Genomic DNA, 15159 nt, shown 5'->3' with positions numbered 1-15159 from the left:
ACAAAAGTAATTTTGTTGCTGGATCTGCTTTCAAAAGGACGGATACAAATAGAAATTGTTTCCCCTAGAGGGAGCTTTTGAAACTGTTGTTGGAGTCGATCTCCAACTGTTGTTGGAGTCGATCTGGGGAATTCTCCAGCTGCAGAGATTAAAGATCGTGAGAACCAGACATTGACCTTGAACAAGAATGTGCACAGAAGAAGCCTTAATGATTGCTTTTTGCAAGACAAGCGCTTTACTGGAACAGCTACATGAGAAGATGGATTTGATGACTGTTGCAGTTAATAATTTTGGACAAACAGTGAATACCTATATGGAAACCACTCAGGAACCGACCCAGGAATCTGCTTTGACAGGGCAAGTTGTGCAGAAGACAAAGGAGGAGGTTGTTGTTGAACCTCAAGTAATACAAGTGGAGAGAGCCGCGGCCTTGCAGGAACATAAGCTGTTGTTTTTGATGACTGAATCTGGAGAAAGTCAGATTTGGAGAGATGGAGTCTCGTTTGGTTTGGAGATGGGAAGTTGGATAGATCCCCCTATGCAGGGATGTTCTGGCTTCTGGGATCTGGTTTTGGGCCAGGGGGAGTCTGGAGTTGTGGGGGCCTTTAACTTTGGAGGAACTTTGAAACATGCCTTCAAATACCTTTTGGATTTTATTGCTGACTATGGAGAATGGGCTGACCTGTCGAGAAGGGATAAAGACATTGTTAGGTTGGAGTCTCCCCAAGATCTACTCCTCAGCGATAAAGGAAGGAAATTAAGAACAAGATCAGCAGAAGACAAAGTAAAGTACAGGTATAAATATGAAGAAGATTTGCAGAAGGGACATGGAAAAGTGTTAAGAGCCTCAAATAGAAGATCACCAGGTTGATGGACTAGATGGAATGGATAGAAAGGACTGACAGAACCCGAGACGAGGAAGAAGAGACAGTGGATGAAGATTGGAAGAAAGTTTAAAAATTCATTTAGAGAATTATTGTAAAATTAATGAGTGTTAGAAAAAATGTTGGAATGAAAATATTTGGCTTTAGTAGAAATGCTATAAGGAGTTATGTACAAATAAGTTTCAAGTTTTAGGGCTTTTTATGGTAAGATAAGGTTAAAATAAATTAAGACAATTTAATGACAGAATATAGTGAAAGATGGAAAGGATTTGCTCAGATAATTAATAACTAGAATACAAAAAAGGGAGGTGTGAGGAGGTCGATGAAACAAGTTAACGAAAGATAAAGATTTGGGAATATTGGATTTGTTTTTAATTTTTTGTTTGCTTTTGTTTTTGGTTTTCATGTATTGTGTGTTTTGTTCTCTTTTCTCTTTTTATTGACTTGTATTGTTTAATTCCTTTTTTTGTTCCTCTTTTTCCTTTTTCTTTTTTTCTCTGTAATTTTAAATTCTCAATAAATATCATTTAAAAAAAACAAAAATAAGTTTGAGACATTATAGCCAATGTTAAGGGATGGTGTGGCAACATCTGGCCCATCAACATCTGGAAGGCCAGAATCATAGCTGTCAACGTTTCCCTTTTTTTAAGGGAAATTCCCTTATTCCAAATAGGATTTCTAACAAACAAAAGGAGAAGTTGACAGCTATGGCCAGAATGTCCATACATCTGCTTTAAAGCAAAGGAACAAAACCTGTCATTTTCTTAGCCTGGGGAAGCTTGATCCATCATAAGGAGTGTAGATATTGGAGGGCTAAATTAGGTCCTCCAAATGTCACCCACCTAAACAGATTAACAGCACTGTTTTCTCTCTTAATAGACCTTGCTAAGAAGCAGATACAGGAGATAATCAAGTACCAGGATGGGGTGGGGGTTGTGGACTGGACTCAGCCAGATAGGTCTCAGGTTATGCAGGCCTGACCTGGATGTAACTTCACATAGGGTTGTGCATCTTTTCAACTGCTCTAAGTGGTGAAATGTCTTTTTTTTTTATTTGGTCCCCCCAGTAATAGTAGTTTCTGCATATGACAAAAGCAAATAACCAAGTGCTCTTTGGGGGTTAACTAAAGTCCTTCAGTCGGGGGGTAGGGGGGTTAAAATGGTGCTGAATGATGAATGAGTGTGTTTCCATCACTTTTGTTATTTTATTTTCTGGTAGTAAAGAAATTTAGTCTGCAAAATATTGTTGGTGTCATAATATATATTGAGAGACTGCATAAAGTGTCATGCTCCTTGTATAAATGAATGGGATACATTTTGAATCAATGTTTGAATATCACATAAATCTTACACCAGATTTTCCTCCCTCTGCATTGTTTCTATCAGATGACCCATTTAGACATTAAGACACTTCTATGTGCATACAATGAGCAAATGGCTTAAAGACAACAGCACACACTGAAGTTTGCAACAGGATGTATGCAGTGCCACAAGTCCACAGGATCAGAAAAATCATGTTTTCCACTTGTGCAAAGTCCTGCCACTGCACACACAACACACACTGTGTGAACGAACCTGCCAATTTCAGTTTCTCCACTCTTACATTCAGTTCTCCAGAGTTCTCCATCTGTTTCTGTGTTGTTCTTTTAAAATAAAGTCCTTACAAAAAATTACCAGCATTTTAGTGTGCATTTCTTTTAACACAGAAAAATTTGCAAGCCATTTTGCTTAATATAATGCATTTTTGTCTGTCATACTAATATGTGAATTTTCATGCATATTTCCCTAATATGTTTTTGGGTGGAGTGCAATGCAGATTTTGAAGACTCACTGCATTTCAGTCTCTGTATTGTTTTAGCAAACTCCAATTTGGTAGATTCACATTAAATTTACAGTAACTGCAATTATTTTCCTTCCCTAGAAATGGATAGCAGAAAGTGAAGCACATTCTTTGCAGATATAAAGAGAAGCCCCAGTACTTTGTCGGGACTGAAGTTTGCTTTTTTTTTTAGATGGGTGGGTGTGGCATTTGCCCATTCCTTGTGATTTTGTTTGTAAAGGGGGATGGAAATGGTTAATGTAGATTGACCAATGAGAAAGCTCAGAGGTGGAGCCTACCTGGTTTTGAGGCTCAGCCCAGGGGTTTTACCATTGGAAGATAGAGGAGTCAGAGTCAGACAGAGTCAGTAAGGCGAACATAGCAGTTGTGACAGCTAGAATGAGAGACAGAGATAGATCTGAGAGAGAAGAGTGTGACAGTGTGAGATAGTTAAGGGCGTGATTTGAGAAACCATTCTGAATATATTTAAAACTTGCTTGTTCTTCAGTAAACTTTAATCTTTGTTGTTGACTTTACAACCTGACTGAGACTCAGTATTTCACCAGAAGAAACCTGGTTGGTGGCAGCGCAAGAATAAAGCAGTGGTGTACAGGTCAATAGTCTGTGAAACGACCGGGAGCTCTGTACGAATGCCACAGTGGGAATCAATGTCTATTTTGTGAAAATCATTTTCTATCAACAAAATATTTGAGAGCTGATTATTTTCCTTTTACTCAACATTAACAACAAGGTCAAAATAGCTATGATCATATCAGGGCCGTTCTACAAGGGTTCCATAGCTGGACTCAGAGCTGCCAATACAGACAGTATCTGTGCAGCGATGTATGTACTGCTCTCCAAATCCAACAAGGGGTAACATTCATGCAACATTGTTTTGCCTGCAGAGATGGATACAAAAGGGATATCTGAAATAAAGCCTAGTTCTGAGCATGGAACATCCTTGTTGGTCAGGGCACAAGTAACTCTCTTGCACTCCAAATATAGGCATAACCAGTCAGCTTCCTCATCTCAAAGGTTTCAAGGTGGAATCCCTGAAGGCCACATACCAGTGCTTCAATATAAACATATTGACATGTGTTTGTTTTATGCATTTTCTACTTCAGCAAGCCTGCTATCCTTACACTCCCTGGAAATGTGCAGCAGAAGACAAAGTCTAGATGTAATTGGTCTATTAGGCAGGGAAATATATGCAGTGACATATTCATGGAATTGGATTGATTCAATTTGCATGTTTGTTGAAAAGGACTTATCCTAGTTCGGGTAAACAGAATAAGATTAAGTTTGATCTCTAGCCTCTTATTCAAACCAATTTACACAGTTCAGTGACAACACACAAAGAAAAAAAATATGTGTGTGCTAAGAAACTGTCATTTTGTAGGATATTGTGCTTGCTGTAAACACAAGTTTATAGTACACCAAGCTGCACACCTATTGGTCACATCTTCAACCTCATCTCTTCATCTGATTTGCAACTATGATGTGGCCTTCTGACTAACAGGATTTCCATTTTAATAAGGTCATGCTGTACTTGTTAACAGAATCACTAAAGGAAGAATTACTGTAACTAACTAAGAAATTGGGAAAGGCGACATTTAATATTATAATGCAATGTTTAACCTCAAACAAATATTACAAGAAATTATTATCCATATATACCAGAACTAAATTCTTAGGTAGATAAGACTCTATCTATCTGTGTATCTATATATCATCTATCTATCTATCTATCTATCTATCTATCTATCTATCTATCTATCTATCTATCATCTATCCAAACTTTGTAATAATCTGTTATTCACTCTCCCTGTCAAAGTGATTATGCCACTTTGAAAGAGAGGCATTATTTTTTTTACTGCATCTCAGTGTCACATGTTTTCTATTTTAATCAGCTGAAGTCATACAAACTCTAGTTTAATATACATATGCAAACATATTTAGAAGATATTGAATATTACCAGCACCATCCATGTTTGTTTAGCTGTGTATAGGCTATTTTCCATTTTCAACCAGAGGAATCCCAGGAAACAAGGGACCATTTAAATGGCGCTAAATTACATTTTCAAACTTAAAGTGTAATCTGTGCACAGCTAAACAAACAACAAACAACAAACAAGGAAACCCAGGGTGTACAACTGAAGTGGGTTGCCCATAATTCTGGAGATTCAGCAGTCCGAACTCAGAGAAGGCTTCTCTCTTTGGATCTGATTCTTGAGAAAAGTTGTCCACAGCTCTGACCTGCTTTTGGGTGCAAGCATCATAACCCACCAGATACGTTTTAGAAGAGAGGGCGAGGAGCAAGAGCACATTAAAGAAATGTCCCTCAGAAACCAAATGAATCTTGTTATTACAAATTTGGAGAAACCGATGTATGTCCTTGAAAGTGAAAGCCATGGTAGGTAGATGTATCCATGAGCACCAGAACAAGATTGACATTTGATATACCTATACCTTATTGTTTGTTATTTTAAAATCCTTTTTCATTCCCACAAACCTGGATTATAGATGCTAAAAACACCAAACAGATTAATATTTCTGCCTTCTCATGTTTACTGGATGAGCAGCTTCTGCCTAAGGGAAGCTTTATGAAAGGCATTTGTGAAAACAAAATTATTGCTTAATTATGTATCAAAGCCCGCTATTATTTACAGTGATATAAAGACAGGGAGTCAGACAGTAATGAGGGTATCAGAGGAAGACATGAGCCCAATTAATGTAGCCAGCATTACACACTGTTAAGGCTACTACTGATGAGAGGAATTCCTTTTCGGCTACTGGGCTTCAAAGCTCAAGCAGCAGAGGGCTTTTGTGGCCAAACCAGGAATGGGATTCTGGCATGACTTCAGTCATGCAGCATGCTCATGCGTGCTATGATTGAGTGGGGCTTGCAAGACTAGATTGAAGACCACTCTGCTCCACCACCTGCCTCTTTCATTCTCCACCCACTCACCCTCCCTGAGCGCAGTATAGATTTCACTGGCTGCCTTTTGGAGTTGAGCAGGATATTTTTGCCAATTGGCTCACTTGTTGACTGATCATTATGGGGTTGGTTTTTTTTGGCCTACTCTGTACTGCTTCTCTTATTGTGCTAATTTGGCTTGTTTAAATAGGTTAATGTGCTGCTTTGTGAATTGGATTGCTTGGCATTTCCCTAGTTTCCTAGTTTAGTTGGTCACATTTGACAGGTATCTGTGGGAATTCCTCTTCCCGGGGAGGTTCGACTGTCACCTTCACTATATACCTTTAGGCGCCAGTCATATTGACATCTAATATCCTTTTAAAATGTGTTGGGGAGGGAGGATTATTGGCTTGTTCTTGTTATTGTTTTTATTATGTATTTTGTGTTTTTATATTGTGATTTTATGTTGTGAACCACCCTGAGACCTGTGGGTATAGGGTGGTATTGTTATGTACTGAAGTTCTCACCCTGGGCCAGCAGGGGGATACTGTAGATAGTTATGCAAATGAAGGATCGAAAGTGACGTTCAGTGATTGGATAGTTTTAGAAAGTTGCTACAGTAACATTGTACTGGAGCTCTATATAAGCAGGCTGACTGAGGCCTTCAGTTCAGTTCAGTTCTGGCCTCTGAATAAACAAGAGCTGTTTGAAGAATCGCTGTGTTGTCTGATATGTTCACCCACAACTTAACACTGGTGATGAAGGTGGGATCGATGGACATCAGAGCACAGCCAGATGCGGCCACCCTCTGAACTGAGCTGAATCACTGAGCTGAATCACTGAGCGAAATCACTGAACAGAACCAATTCAGAGCTGACCGTTCTGGCTAGAGCACGGTATTCCATCCATCGCCCTCCAAGCCGGCATCGGAATCATGGCTTCACTTGTGCCTCTCCCGCCGTTTGCGCCAGCCTCTGAATCATGGGACTCCTACCTCGCTCGGTTCGACTGCTACCTCCAAGCCAACGAGCTGACAGAGGGTAGGGAGTGGTGAGCACCTTTAGGCACCTTTAAGATGAAAGGTGAGACACAAAATGTGCCTGCCTGATCTGTGGGGCTTGTTGTCTAAGTAAGGCTTATCTTTGGTGCTATCTTGTAACACCCACCTGGATTTGTGGGGCACCAAGATGGGGTGGGTAAGACAAGGGTGGAGGAAGTGGGTGCGGTGGGTGTGGGCTGCCCAGGTGTCACCACTGAGGGAGCGAAAAAATGCCAGGCAGCACTCACCACAGGGCCTTCAGCCTCCTGGGAGAGACGCGGTGGCTTGGGCGAGTGCAGGCTCCGCACTGCCCCAAATGGTCCTCCCGCTGCCTCTCCCCCCCCCCTCCCAGCTGTAGGGCGACTGAGTGGGAGAAGGCAGGCCCTGTGGTGTGCCCCACCCCTATGGGCGCACCACCCCAGGCACCCAAGCGGCTTCCTCCGCCACTGGGGTGAGGAAGGCCTCCCTACCCACCCTTGAATAACTACTTGTTTCCCACAAGGCCACACTGCTGAGAGTAAATAAACAGCGGCCATGTTTTCCAAAATCGCTTTTGTGCCACCTCTCTCTTCATTTCATGCTTACAGTCACAATTATTCTGCTTTCCATGTGCTTTTTGTCATTTAAACTGATACAGCTTTATATATGAACTCTGTACTTTAACAGAGGATTCTCTCCTCCCCCACTTCCCCCAGTGATTTTTTTTTATAAAGTTTCTTCTAATTGCAGTGTGACAGAAAGGCTGGTATCTTAGACAAACTGCCATGAGGCATGATCTGCAAATGGATGGTTAAGTGACATGCTTACTGTGCTCACAGACAGGGAACATAGTGAATTCACAAATGCATTAAAAGTACAGTAGAAAGAAACCCAGCAGGATCTTACAGAATCCCATAAACATCCCCACAGGGCTCTCACAATATTTTGCAAAGGGCACTGAGCCAAAAAGACAAAAAGGCCCTTCAGAACATAACAATGAGGAAATGATGAGATCTTAAATTGATGGTTTCAGCGTATCTTTGTGCCTTCTAAACTTAGCCTGGAACAGTTTGAAATTGTGCAAAAATGTCAAAATCTGCTATTTTCACACGACCCTCCATTACAGCTATTGTGGGTGAATGACAATAGGTTTACCAGTATTGGGTTGGGTTTTTAAAAAACAAATATTTTAACATTTAATTTAAGGACATCTAAATGTAGGGTTCAGTGTTTGGGCACATTACCATGCTGGAACTTTAATGAAAATATTATCTAGTCTTTTTTCCACTGAAGTGCTCATTGGCAATTCTTTCAGTATTTCACTAGAGTCTTCTTCTACACAGCCTAAGAACTCTGACAGGCCCACTCTTTCCCTTCAAAGGCTTGTTAACTATGTGATGAATAAATCTGTCACTTTCAATTCTGAAGCTGCTCTCTGTTTTGATTGCTGCAGGATCCCATATCTGTGGCAACTTTTCACCACTCCAAATCGATTAAAAAAGTGATTGGCTTAGCTTATCGGAGGAGTGGTGCTGATGGAAAATGATTGATTCATTGAAACTGAAAGACAGTGTGTGTGTGTGTGTGTGTGTGTGTGTGTGTGTGTGTGTGTGTGTGTTTCTGTGCACCTTTTTTTTAAAGTGAAAAACAGATAATGAATTCTCAAAGAATCTATCATGGCCGAACTAGATGCACTTTCCCCCCTTTCTACAACTGGAGACTAATTAAATGCCCCTGAAATCAATAGTGGAACTTCTGATTAATATGTAGGGGCTTCATTTAAGGAAATTACTTCATTTCACAAGCCTTGTAAAAGACTCGACAGAGCTTTGTCTTCGGCAGTGGAAGCGTTTTGTTTATTAATTTGCTTCCTAAGTGTCTTCGGCGTAATGGCAAAGTGAGTCGAAGGGCTTCAGTTTCGCTTCCAGAATAAATTTGTTGCTGCGTACAGCTATCAAACCACTTTCTCTTGGGTAGGTCCACTTTGGAGTCAATATAGCTACCCTGGAAAATGTAATCTTAACTCTGATTGTAAGATATACCGTACTCTGCCAAAAGCTAAGTGTTTTATCAGGAGAATATATCTGTTACAGATAAATAACCCTAGTGTGTGTCAGTGAGTCAACCAGCGGTGCGCTTTTTTTTAACCTAAACATCTTAGGAGAAGATTCAGCTTTCTCTCACCACTCACTTCTGACTAAAGTATAGCTCTATTGACGGGACACTTCCACTAGCAGAAGGGAGGAGATTTCCTCTCCCCCTTCTTCTCCTAGGGGCATCCTGCCACACTTTTCTAGCTGAACCTCAACCTATGGAATCAACTACCTCCAATGAATAGAAAGAATCTTTCTGTCCACAAAATGTGAAGTCCAGATCCAACCCCTTGATCTTTCTAAAGCTATTTACTCAGCCCAGCTTCAGCTAAAGCAACTCTCATCCCAGTGAATCTGCTTTTCATTATTATACCCAACTATGAACCAGCATGTCTTTGGTTCTTTAAAACCCTTCTGTGAATATTTTCACTCAAGTTGAGCAAGTGGTGATATTAGTAACAGGGGTAGGGATTCTTATGCTCTGCGAAGTGTGTCAGGACCTCTGCAACAGCTCATGGACTATAAGGAAAGAAGATTCTAGTAAACCACAATCCCCCTGAAGAATCATTTCAAGTTTTGTCATATTATAACAAGCCCTTGACTCATGTTATGTGTTATTCTTGGAGCAATTTTCTTGCATGTGGAAATATCAGAGATCGGATGTACATGCTGGAAGTGCTAGAGATTTATTCCTTTATTTCATAAGATCCAGAGAAGCTGGAGGTTCAATCAGATGGGGCCTTCATGGATGGAAGAAGCTGCTCTACAGAGAAACAAATGGACACATCACTTTTGTAATTTAGAAGCAATGGTAGCAATGGAGAGAACAAATGCAGCTTCAGAGGAGAAGGAAATGATTAATTGTATGGTACAGTTCCTTGGCTGTAATTGAATTATTTTCTCTTTGAAGAAAAGCTTAAGTGTACAATAAATGTTAATTATATTAAGATCAGCACAGTAGAACCAGGATTCAGATTATTTTGTGGAAGCAAGAGGGATTTACTGGAGATTTCCTGAAGAAAACCTCCACCTAAAGATTGCCAGAACTTCAAAAACCATCCAGACCACAATTTTTGTGAAGTATTGTGTATTGATGTGACACTGAGGTGATCGTATTTAAATCAAGTTAGCCCTGCTGACATAATAATGGTTATAGGCTTGTCAGCACCAATGTCTCACCACATATTCATTGAGATTTCAACGGAATTTAATGTGCAGCTCCTTTGATCTACACGTGGAGAGGAAACTTATGCTAGCTTGGGATCTAGTCATCAGATCTATGGGGATGGGTGAGTAGGGCTTGTCTTGGTACAAAAAAAATGTTTTGTACACATAGGTATACTTCTTAATCATAAAAGAGAATATCAAAGTGGCAAACAAACTATGGGCTATGCAAAGGCCTGGACCACCAACTTGATAGACTGTTCTTGCTCAACTATGGTAGTGGGTGGGAATTGGAGAGACAGCAACATCTGTGGGCAGCATCATTTCCAGCCCTGTTTTGAAAATATGTGGTGTCTAGTCCCTTGGATACCTTTAATACCTGTAAAACTCACTGGCTTCTTCAGCAGCCTACCTCTCTGTCTCCTGGCCTCGCTCTTCTCCATCCCCCACTTTAGCCTCAGAGTCTGAACTGCTGTCTGCCACAGCTTCTTCCTGCTCACTAAACCCAGCTGCCTCTTCAGCTTCCAACGCCTCATCCTCCCAGCCTGCTGTCTCTTCTCCCTCTGCCCAATCATCGTCATCCCACCACCAATCCCCTGGCTCTGAGCCTTCTTTCCCTGGCATTCCCCAGCCGGTGCTTCCCACCACTTCTCTGCATCCAACCAGTCCATGACAACCACCTGCCATCTTAATTTACCCTAAATGCCATGCTGCGGGCTATAGATCTATGAAATCTGTAGTTCTGGCTCCCATTCTAAAACACCACCAACACTTTACAAAAATATGATGTCTAGGGGGCCAGCAGGGAGATTGGAAGCAGTGTCACTGCTGCCTCCATGGCAGCAGTACAATAAAAAAAAAACACCACTGTGTGGCCACATTGAGGTTGTTTCTATTTATACTGAGGTGAGAGACCATTGTTGGCACTGTGCTGAGGGCCCCCTGAATTCTGGCACTGGGCATGAATTCCACCCAGTCCTACTTTCATACAGGGTCTTCTAAATCCTGATTTCCTCCAATTTCCCTAGCTTAACACATAGAGTAATATTCTTCCTAAGGAATAAAAAGCCCATTTTAATTTCTTTTTTACTTCTTTTTTAAAAAATGATTTTCCCACCTTGCAAACTGGCACTGAAGCAACTCTTTAATGGATTCAGCACATACAGCAAGCCATTATGTTTTGGCACCTATTCCACTGGTTTCATTAAGTGAAAGATTAAGACTTTACCGATGGAAGTGGTTCCCCACCCACCCAGACGCTGGAAATTCTTGATAGCTTTGAGAGAAATGGAGCTCATCGGTTTCTGAGGAGACGTAAGTGCTTTAATGCTTGCAAAACAAATCTGCATGATGTTTTAAAACTAGGGTACATAATCAGTAATAACATTTTGAAAAAGAGTAATATTTTAAAAGGGCTGTTGACTGAACGGGGAGTGGGAAACTCAGGCCACTTTATGAGCTACCCGGTGCAATGCTAATCCAGCAGGCTGGAGCGGCATTTGATATGACATATTCTGCAAGTGTTCAGCTTTACTGAAGGTAATTTAAAAAGACACTTCACACAATTATTTGGATAAGTTTTTGTGGGATTTTTATGAACTCAAAAAACAATTTTATTAAAACAAATATTTTCCAGGTATTTATAAAGCCATTTTAGGAAAAGCATAGGTGTTGATTTACATAAAACACATTTTGCTGAGGTAACAAAGGTAACCTTTTGAACCAAGGGTGACACCTTTATCAGAAGAAAAACCCCTTTGACTAACATTAATCCAGTGAAAGTAGTAACTTTAAAGTTCAGGGTGAGAGATTTCTTGTAAAAGGTAGACAGCCATTCACAGTATTAGAGAGTGGAGAAAGGGGGGGAAATCAATAGGAAAGATTTTATACTTAGTGACAGGACTATGAAGAATTATCATAATTCTACCTCATGACAGAAAGTTTTATGATTGGGTATATGATTAGGTTACATTCTTATTATATCATCATTACATTCATATTCCACCTTTCCTCCAAGGAGCTCAAGTTAGTGTACATGGTTGTATTCCTCCTCATTTTATCCTTACAAGAGTCCTGTTAAATCAGTTAGGTTGATAGATTGTGACCAGCTCAAGTACATAGAATGAGTATCAATGTGTGGGTATTTGAACCCTAATCTCCTATGTCCTAGCCAAACACTTTAACTATTGTGGCACATTGGTTTTCATATATGTGGAATAGAGCCTTGCTGTCTTGATTTCAGGATAGATTCCAGAAAGTTCACCTGGGGTGGTTCTGTTAGATACCTTGGCTGGTTCCCTGCACCATTAGCATGCAGTTGAATTGCTGGGGTAGATATTCTAGAGAGTTGGAGATTTGGTGGCATCAATATTCAAATGTCACTCATGTCTATCTTGTCTTCCCATTCACATCGGGGAAGCTGGAGGAATTCAGAAGCAGTGTCTAGACTGCATGTGGGCCAACAAATTGAAACTGAATCCAGGCAAGTCAGAAGATGGCCAGGAGGACTGCTGAGTCTGCATCTGTCTGCAAAACTGTTCATTTGCAAATAATACAAAAGTGGGCACTCAGCTTGCACCATATTCCATAATACTTCCGGAAGTTGCTTTTATGTTGCGTGAAAGCTCAAAAAATAATGTGGCAAGTAACGGTTATGGGAACTTTGAGGAAATGGCATGTGGATGCAGAATCAGTGGGGGAGCAGGAGTCTGGCCAAGTGTTTTTATTTTGGGAGCAAAAGCCCAAAAGTCGTTTGGAAGCTTAGGGGACCCCTGATCTTACCTCAAATGCCTCGTTAATGAAATGGGAAAACCTTCTTCATATCTCCCCAATCTGCCCCATAATCTGGGCTACATACAAAGCAGATACACACCCCTGCCGTTCACCATCTTCATTTCAGATTATCAGTGACCTTGAAAATTTGGTTATTTCTAGCAAACTTCTTAGCAATAAAGTTGGTCCTATCATCTATCAAGATGATGCAGTAGATGAGGATTCCAGCAAGATACAAGGTCCTCTAAGACATTATTAAGACAATAGAAACAATACTATTCCCTGTGATATATGCCCCATTGTTACATGTTTGCAATATGGTACGGTTTTAAATATTTGCTGTGCATATGAAAGGAAAGGCAATGGAAAAAAGATTGGCATACAGTCTGATCCAATGCATGTCTACATGAAAATAAGTCCCACTTGGCTCAGCCAAACTTACTCCCAAGTAAGTATGCATGCCTAAGGCATATGATAAACTTTAGTCATTTTCAAAGAGTTTTGTGAGAGTGAAAGCAACCGTTGAGCTGGTAAGTTTTGAAAGAGAGTTTAATTCATTTTAAATTCATTTTTGCATGTCTGGGTTTTTTTAAAGACTAATATAACAAATTCTTTATATACTTACCATACTTCAGTATTTCACTGTGGAACTTCAAAGTTCCACAGTGTTTATTAGATTAATCAAGCAGTGATCAATAAATTCCTTATTGTTTTACTAGCCCATGAAAGACCTGAATCATATGACAAGCTGTACATAGTTTAAAGTTACTTACTGAAAATTAGCCATTCTCCAGGTCTAATATATCTGTCTTTCAGATTAGCCATACAAATGATTTTTTAAATAATATGTTGCTGATAAAGAAAACTTACATATAAATGTCAAAGTCTTAATATATAATATATTAGAATGAAGAAAGATGTCAGTAAAGCAATCCAAAGGCTTAAGCACCATTATGCCAGCACAGTATGCCTATTGCCAGTCCAAAATACTGTTTTATTATTGTGGTGTCTCATATTAAAAGAATCTGGAACAAAATAGACTCATTTAAATTATTTTTTACAGCAGGTTGGATGCTTATTAAGATCATACTAAAGTAATGCAAAATGATGGAATAGGCATTTATTATACTATTAACCCTTAGAAAGAAAATCAAGAATAAATCAAAATGCTTAATCAAATTGCTTATGAGACAAACAATATATTGGCTGTAATAATCAGGGTAGCCAAGGGCTATACAGCAGTATTTGAACCTAGACCTCAAAGTGTGTTCTCTAACTCATGGGCTCACTTCAGGCGATATGCTAAGCCAAAACCCCTGCTCCCAGCCAATGGTTAGGATTGCTTTCCCTAGCACAAGATTAGAATCAGCAATTGCATTAAATAAGCCAATAAACAGAGCATTTTCTCATCTCAAATTGAGCCATTAGCAAGCCCCTTGAAGTTTTCATAAAGCCAAAATGTTTTAGTAGAGGGAATGCTTAAAATGCTTTACACAGCTAGATCCACATTGCAGTATCACCTTGGAAAGGGTTCTACTTTTGGTAGTCATCCTCTGTCCCTTTGAAGAGAGTGTATGGTTTGGGTAGAGTGATGACCAAGCCCAACAGGTCTCACTATTTCTTCCTTGTCAGCCTGGGGGTGGGGGGGACTCTGCCTGCTGCAGAGTTCTGTCCTAGGCTCATTGTTGCTCAACATCTTTATAAACAACTGGGATGAAGGAAGTAAGGAGATCAAATTTGCAGTTGACATCAAACCTGGAGGAGTTGCTAGTACCTCAGAAAGTGGAATCAGAATTCGAGACTAACTTAACAGATTGGACAATTGGGCCAAAACTAACAAAATGAATTTCAAAAGGGGCAAATGTCAGATTCTACACTTAGACAGGAATAACCAGCTGCACAAATATAAGATGGGAGAAAACTGTATTGCCAGCAGTACATGTGAACATTATCTAGGGCATACCACAGGCTTCACATGTGTCTACAGTGTGATGCAGGAGCAAAAATAAATAAATTAATGTTGTTCCAGGCTGCATCGACAGAAGTATAGTGGGAAGTAATAATACGTACTGCTCTATTCTGCCCTGGTGAGAACACCACAGTTTAAAAAGAATATTGGCAAGCCTAGAAGGTGTGCAGAGAAGGACAATCAAGATGACTGAAGAACTGGAAAGCAAGTCTTGTGAGGAATGGTTGAGGGAGTTGGGTATGTTTAGTTAAGAGGAAATTGAGGGAAGATGTGCTTGCCATCTTCAAATACAGTGGTACCTCAGGTTACATACGCTTCAGGTTACAGACTCCGCTAACCCAGAAATAGTGCTTCAGGTTAAGAACTTTGCTTCAGGATGAGACAAGAAATCGTGCTCTGGCGGCATGGCAGCAGCAGGAGGCCCCATTAGCTAAAGTGGTGCTTCAGGTTAAGAACAGTTTCAGGTTAAGAACAGACCTCCGGAATGAATTAAGTACTTAAACCGAGGTACCACTGTATCTTAA

This window comes from Podarcis liolepis (assembly GCF_965112155.1).
Source record: "Podarcis liolepis genome assembly, chromosome: 5".
Lineage (NCBI taxonomy): Eukaryota > Metazoa > Chordata > Lepidosauria > Squamata > Lacertidae > Podarcis > Podarcis liolepis.
Note: the sequence above shows the minus strand (reverse complement) of the source record.